Genomic DNA, 8374 nt, shown 5'->3' with positions numbered 1-8374 from the left:
GTTGATGTAATGGCACTGCAGCGGTGGTCGCAATCTTTAAGAGCATTTCTGCTGTTTCAATAACAGCCTAAAAGAGTTTTCCTTGCACAGTGCAGGCTGTACTAATTCCTGCAAGCTGTGACATGGCCATTTCCCCTGTATGCTTCTGCACTGAAAAAGAGCTAAATTTCACTAAAAAAGCAAAACACAGGTGTGACGTTGTCACTCTGCCATCGTGTTGTTACCTGGCTCCGTCTGATAGTCACAATCAATGCCTCATGTGTCTGGCTTAAAACACACTGAGTTAGCTTTCATGGATGAGTCATGCACCCATTGCGGGAAGATGACCATCTCTGTGCTGTGGTCGAGACTCGAATACCTCAGACGAGGTGGAGTTCTCTTGCCTATGCCCTGATCAAGTTCTTTTTCAGGTAATAAGAAGAGGGCTACTTCGGATGTATAGCCAGGGTGACTTGAGAGTTACAGTGGGGGCTTTCCCACCAAGTGAATCTCCGTGGCATCCCCCCATGAGTAAGTGACCCTGAGACGGGCAACCCAGAGATGGAGGGAGCAGCTCTTTGGGAGATGGTGACGGCACCACTCCATCCCCCAGAGAAGGGCCGGGTGGAGAATGTTTTGTTGAATTTTGTTTCAGTTCTGCCACTGGCCCTACAGCCAACAGTACCCAAACTGTCAATAAAAGAGCAGATTCCTCTACCTCTGGGTTCCAAAAGGGTGCAGACAGGGTTGGGCAAAAAATACATCAAAATGTATTTTAAAATAAAATACCAAATACCTTAATTTTAAGTGTATCAAAATAAACTACAAAATACAGCAGCCACACCATTTATCAAAATAAACTACTGTATTTTTGTATTTTAAAAATACTAAAAAAATACTTTTACAAGGGAGCATGAAATGTCTTCGCAAACCTTCCATCAATTGGCCTATTTGAGCTATCCCTTCACCATTACACTGACTCAGCTGATTAAGTAAACAATGTTTGATAGCAACAGCTTCTCTGCCCAAGTCATGCAATAAATCTGACATATGCAACCAGTTAAAGGCACAATATGTAGGATTTTTAGATTAAAATATCCAAAAAACACTAGAACATTATATATTTTGTTGACTTGTGCACCTACATTATCCCAAATGTTTCCAAGAATGTTTAAATCCAGAAAAAAATGTCACCTATCAATGACATCATATCCGCATTACCCTTGATTTCTGGTTTTATTTTGTCGAAAACATGGAAACATCAAAGATGCTTTAATATATTATGTGATATATTTTATTAGACAGGGGTGCAACTGTTTGGATACATTCATCGACAGAAAACTAAACATTGTTATATAGCTCAACATGTTTAGTCTTTTTGTTTAAATCTTTTTTTCTTGATTTACAGCGAATACCATGTTTTACCATGCCTAATATCGATCTAGCTTTCTGAAGTGTGCAACAAGTGTTTCACAGCAGCTGCTGAGCGAGCACACAGAGTAGCACTATAACAACTTTCAACACTCAAATGTATATAAAATGATAAAACAGCGCTGCTTTACCCCACGTGCACATGACCGGAAGAAGCGGGAGCGGCGACTGTGGCATAATAAAAGATCCGCTGCTGTCGAGATGTGTGTCGTGGTTGTCTGTTATTAGCAATCACTCCAGCAGCTGCGTTACTGCTCACACAGCATTCGGCCATGCTCTGCTTCATACTACAGTAACGTTAAAGGGATAGTTTACCCAAAAATGAAAATTTGATGTTTATCTGCTTACCCCCAGCGCATCCAAGATGTAGGTGTCTTCGTTTCTTCAGTAGAACACAAATGATGATTTTTAACTCCAACCGTTGCCGTCTGTCAGTCAAATAATGCGAGTGAATGGGAACTTCTACTATAAGAGTAAATAAAACTTGCATAGACAAGTTCAAATTAAACACTGCGGCTCGTGATGACACATTGATGTCCTAAGACACGAAACGATCGGTTTGTGCGAGAAACCGAACAGTATTTATATCATTTTTTAACTCTAATACACCACTATGTCCAACTGCATTCAACATTCGCTTAGTGAGGTCTGATTGCGCTCTGACAGCGGCAGTGATGTCTAGCACTCATTGAAGTAAATGCGTGAGACATCACTGCCGCTGTCAGAGCGCGATCAGACCTTACTAACGAGTGCAGTTGGACATAGTGGTGTATTAGAGGTCAAAAATGATATAAATACTGTTCGGTTTCTCGCACAAACCGATCGTTTCATGTCTTAGGACATCAATGTGTCGTCACGAGCCGCAGGGTTTAATTTGGATTTGTCTATGCAAGTTTTATTTACTCTTATAGTAGAAGTTCCCATTCACTCACATTATTTGACTGACAGACGGCAACGGTTGGAGTTAAAAATCATCATTTGTGTTCTACTGAAGAAACAAACAAAGTTACCTACATCTTGGATGCGCTGGGGGTAAGCAGATAAACATCAAATTTTCATTTTTGGGTGAACTATCCCTTTAAGAGTTGAGGCAATTACAGGCCAGTAGTCCTATTTTACCCATGCATAATTTTTCTACAGGTTGTTGTCCTGTCTTTTTAATGAGTGCTGGTCCTCTTATACCACTTGCACCTATGTGTCTTAACAAAGGAATCATTTACTGCTCATTTGACTAGTTGCCGGTGATTCATAACAGTGAAAGTGGAATAAAGTGAAAGGGTTTGGGTGTATCTCACTCTGATCATATGTCTGATATTTAGGTGTGCACTCTCATAAGCTTTGATACTTCGAGTTGTATCTTCGAGCCTTCTTGCTCAGAAATATTTGGTAAGAATGTATATATAGAAATGTTTATATTCCTGCATCACTTGTTCAACATATATATATATATATATATATATATATATATATATATATATATATATATATATATTAAATATCATATTTTCTAATGATTTGTACATTTATGTGTACTGTATACTGTAAAGGTCAGACCAGTAATTCTGTAACTGAATGTATAAAACTTTCTTTAAAGACCATTTAGACCCCTTTGTGAAGGAAACAACTTTGCTTCAAGCTTTTGCTGTGCTTCAAGCTGTAAGCATAAAGGTAAGAATTAGTCTTTGATTGAAATATCTACACATTTGTTAAATACATCAATAATACATCAATAATGTCCAGATAATCCAATCATAAGGCTTATGTTTGTATATTCCAACAAATTTTTAGATGTCATCTGTCAATTACTTAAACATAACAGATGAGCTGATAAAGCTTCAAGAAATGATTTCTACTCAAGATATTCCATCAGCAACAAACACAATCAAAGAATACCTCAAACAGCAAGATCTTGTAGAACTTAACATAGGTGTGACGGGAGAGTAAGGTTCTGGAAAGTCCACGTTTGTCAATGCATTCAGGGGTTTAGGGGATGAAGACGAAGGCTCTGCCAAAACAGGTGTAGTGGAAACCACTACAGAACCTGAGGTTTACCTTCACCCACAATACAACAATGTGAAAGTGTGGGATCTTCCTGGCATTGGAACACCAAACTTCCAAGCCCAAAAGTATCTTGAGCTAATTGAGTTTGAACGCTATGATTTTTTTCATCATCATTGCTTCAGATCGGTTCAGAGAAAGCCACACTCAACTGGCCAAAGAGATCAAGAGAATGGGGAAAAAGTTTTATTTTATTCGTTCCAAAATGGACTTGAGCATTGAAGCTGAAAAGAGAAAGAAAAACTTTGACCAGAAAAAGACACTGGACACCATACGGGAGGACTGTGAAAATGGTTTGTTTATTCAGTTAGTGACATGACAATGTTTTGGCAAACACACTTTATTGTGGATATATCTTTTGGTAAAACTGATATTAACATGCATGATCATAGAATTAATGATAAATATTGTTCATGAATAATACAATTATCCTTACATCATTCATAATACCTTTATTTTATACCTTTTTGTAGGTCTGAAAAAGATCGGTATAGAGGATCCTGTCGTGTTCCTGATCTCTGGTTGGGAGCTCGGCAAGTATGATTTAAATCAGCTGCAGGAAAGGATGGAGAAAGAGCTTCCACAGCATAAGAGACGTGTGCTGCTGTTGGCTGTGCCGAATATCACACACGAGATTAATGAGAAAAAAAAGAATGCTCTCGAAGAAAATATTGCAGGAGTAGCCTTCCTGTCTGCTTGTGTGGCTGCAATTCCTGTACCTGGTCTTTCAATTGTTGTGGATTTAGCCATAATAGCAACTGAGATAGAGAAGTACTGCAACGTCTTTGGTCTTGATAAGCAATCTTTGGAGAAGCTCTGTGAAAGGTCTGGAAAGAGCATAGAGACTGTAGAGAGTCTGATGAAATCAGTTTGGCATAAAGGAATATGCACAGGTTCAATCTTAACTATACTAAAAGACACAACCTTTCTGGTAACAGAAGATGCTGTTGAGTCTGTTCTTAGGTTTGTGCCCCTTTTAGGCTCTGCAGCGGCAGGAGCAATGTCCTATTGGGCTGTATCAACAATGCTGAAGAGAGCTCTGAATGACATAGCAGAAGATGCCAGGAATGTGCTATTGGCTTTACTGGAGACTGAAGTGTAAACAGACAGATTTAATGTAGCAGCATATTTAACCAGTGGTTGCAAAGTTTGTAATATTCTGCATTCTTACGAGTTCATTCTTTTGGAAAGAAAATAACTGTTCATAAATATAATAGTATTTATGTTATATTGATTGTTATTTTAAAATCAATATAACATAAACCAATATAGCTTCTAAATTCATGGTTTTTCACTGCTGGGATGTTGTTGCTTTGGATGGGGGTAGGGTTAGATTTTGGCATTCCTTTGATTTTATTATTATTATTATTATTATTATTATTATTATTATTATTATTGTGTGTGTTTGTTTAAAAGTTATCAACAAACTAAAGGTTAGTTTAAAGGCAGATTTCGGGGCATGTGAGTTCCCGAACATAATGCATGATGGGATACGCTTAGCCTCAAATACCACTCAGAAGCGGTATTCAAGATAGTGTGGATTTAGTGTGCATCAAGGGCACTGCACTTGGGCATTTTTAAGACATGGGACAGTCTTGCGCACTTACTTCCTGTTGCGTACACGAGCTCTCAAGTGGCCAAGACCGCAAGTGTGGTTATTTGGACAAGGCATTTGTCACAGTCACCAGCCCAGTCACTATCTACACTACATTTCCCAGCATCCCTCCGGTTCCATGCCTGCACTCAGTCAGTTATTACCTATACACGCTCCACAATTACCCGCACCTGCAAACCCTCGTTACCACTCATCAACTCACCCTATATCAGCAGTCACCATCCTCACTCCACTTGTCTGGTCTTGTCTACACATATGAACAGATGACTCACCTGTGAACTTACCTGCTGCCTAGGATCCTGTGTTCTGTCATCTGCTCCCAGCCCTTTGTGTATTCATCCAAGCCAGCCTGTCAGCAGCTGCCAAGAAACACTTGTTACACTTCTTCTAAGTCATCCTCTGATAACCTTGAACTGCTATACTCACCTCTGCCACTTCACGATCCTGTTGTCCCACCCAGCTTGTCAATAAACTGTTTATATTCAAGTTGCCTGTCTGTTGCCTTCTGGTCTGTGACATAGATGAATTACTTAAGCCTATTTATCTTTACTTTAACCTATTTATTTAGCTCTTTAATTCTCACTTATGCTTGGTCTAATTTGTTTTTGTTTTCATGGACTTTTAATTTGCTCATCTTTGTTTCCCGTTTCCTTTGTTTGTGTGCTCCTTAGTTGTCATGGTAATTTATCATTTGATTAATTAGCACACCTGATTTATATTTGAGTTCATTATCCTTGTGGATTTAAGTCCCTCTGTTTCATAAATTTATTTTCCGGTATTGTGCCATGCGTGCTGTTACATTGTCTCTTCTTTTTGATTACACTGGCGGGCGAAAAGTTGCTGCCTTAAATTTAAGCACAAACTACTTGAATGTTTATGTAATTTCAACTTAAATTACATTAAACTGACTTTAAGAGTTGAATCTTAAGCAATTTTCAATTTTATAAATTATACATTTTGAGTTAAAGCAATGTATAAAACATATGTTAACTTATTGATCATTTTATTTTCCCCCTCGCTGTATTTTGATGTTTATTTGCATTTACAGGATACACATTCTACAATGTAGTGAGAAGTGTAGATGTACTGCATATATAGAAAAGGAAATACACATATTGTGATGTTCATAAGTTTTCTTCGTTTGCTGTTTTGTTTCCATAATTACATAATAGACCTATATCTATTCCAGTTAAATTAGATCTGTTTCAGTCATGCAATCTAAAAGGTTTGAAATGAGATCTTTCAGCAAGACATTAAAACCTTTGCATCCAAGCAGCCATAAAGCTAAATTCTGTCCTGCATGTATAGGTGAAAGGCAAGTAATGAACTAGTTGTTTTGGTCATAAGCCCAAGATAAAAATCAGAAACTTTGCAAATATTTAATTTGCATGCATGCAGATACAGAATAGGCTACACACGGATACAGTCTTGTCACACTGTCACACTGTTAGATAAATGAATAAAACAATTATAATTTAATATAAATATCTTTAAAATTGTCCCAAATTATCTTTGGCCTGACATGACCATAATTTGTGTAGCTTGTGTTGTCGAAGAAAGACAGACCTATTCTAGTTGCCCTCTAGGGATCAGGGGCCCATTTCAGAAAGGAGGTTAAGTTAGAACTCGGAGTATGTTCTCCCGCGGTGGAAATCGCGTTCCGGGGTTGGAGAAATGGGAACGCGGGGGCACCGCAATGCGACCGCAGGCACTTTCACTTTCACGATCAAAGGGGCAGGGGCTACCATGGTAACTTAAGATGCATTCACGTCACCTCGTATTTACTGGAATCTTGAAATGACAACACGTGACGTTATATTCGGAGCTGTTCACGTCCTTTTGGTCCTTGGACTGGGATGGCACCACTATCAACGCCTAATAAATCAATCTACAGCGGTCAGGTGGTACAGCGGCCACGTGGTACATCTGGGAGCTTTCGGAAAACTCCCAGCTTACAAGCTGTAATTACGAGCTCTACGAGGACGTGAATGCTTTTTACAAGCTAGAATCTTGTAACTACAGGAATTACGAGGCCACGTGAACACGCCTTTACTCTGTGAACCTAACCTGGTCGCGAGCAGGTTTCTTCGGTAAACCCTAGGGCTGTAACGATATGCGATATGAAACCGAAATCGCGATACGCAGGTCCACGAACCTGTATCGCGATGTGAGAAGGCAGAATCGCGACACACCCCTTCCAACTCCCAAGTTATCCTTCCTGTCCAGATCCAATGCTACCACATTTTTAAATTACTATAAGTATTAGGGGTGTAACGATTTATCGTAGATGGTGTGTCTCAATCAGCTCTCTAGTTCAGTAAGTGTTTCGGGCATACATTGAATCTTGCAAGCAGGTTTAAACGTTTCTCATGTCAGTCTCTTGCATGGTCACGTGAGAAAAGTCGTGGCTTTCTTTCACCGCAGTGCACAGCAACAGCTGTGCTCACAGAAAAGCAAAAGACGCTTGCGATGCTTTGCTTTAAGTTAGGGGCCGTTCACATATTGCGTCTTTTCCGCGTGCAAGTCAGTTATTATTTTCAAATGTAGCCGGGCGGCAGGCGAGCTCATAATGGGATCAACGCGGTCGCGACGCGCATGCAATTCTCAACTTCTCAGAATGCCACAAGCGCACCGCAGGCCGTGTGACAAGAATCAACCGATCAGCTATGGCCTTTCCGTAACAAAACATCAAAAGCTCAGCCGAACAGCTGATCATAGCTGTTCATGGTGGTTTTTATATCTTATCTCCATCAATATATCTCGTAGTAAAACTAATGCAAGGGCTAGAAATCATTTATCCTTTGCAGAAACATCCTGATCCTCTTGGAGAGCTCAGTTCATGGTTGCATAGCAACGACCGACGCCACGGGAGCGCAAGCGCTTTGGAAAGAAGGAGAAGCAGTGCGGCCACGCCTTCCACGCGTTTTTAGACGCGATATGTGAACGGCCCCTATTCATAATTCTAAGTTCATGTTGAATTTAACATTTTTTTTCAGTGACAGACAGCCCTATTCAACTGTTAATTTGAATACAGAAGGTTTTTATTAAAATTTTATATTTATTTATTTTATTGAAATGTGATCTTGTATGTACAACAAGGAAAATTATTGAAATTTGTTCATGTTTTTTTAATAAATCTTGTTTGAATTTCAGTTTCATTTTGTTCAAAATATCGTGATACGTATCGTATCGTGAACTCTGTATCGAGATACGTACCGTATCGTGACCTGAGCGTATCGTTACACCCCTAGTAAACCCAGAGTTTCTTTCGTCTCGTCTCCCTTTTTAAAG

The 8374-nt window shown here is 39.3% G+C and overlaps 1 pseudogene; it reads left to right on the top strand.

Annotated features, from left to right (window-relative positions):
• Positions 1–2432: 2432 nt before the first annotated feature.
• On the top strand, positions 2433–6918 carry LOC125275486 (annotated as a pseudogene).
• Positions 6919–8374: the final 1456 nt, after the last annotated feature.

This window comes from Megalobrama amblycephala, linkage group LG9 (genome assembly GCF_018812025.1).
Source record: "Megalobrama amblycephala isolate DHTTF-2021 linkage group LG9, ASM1881202v1, whole genome shotgun sequence".
Taxonomy (NCBI): domain Eukaryota; kingdom Metazoa; phylum Chordata; class Actinopteri; order Cypriniformes; family Xenocyprididae; genus Megalobrama; species Megalobrama amblycephala.
This window is presented reverse-complemented; position numbering and strand designations above follow the sequence as displayed.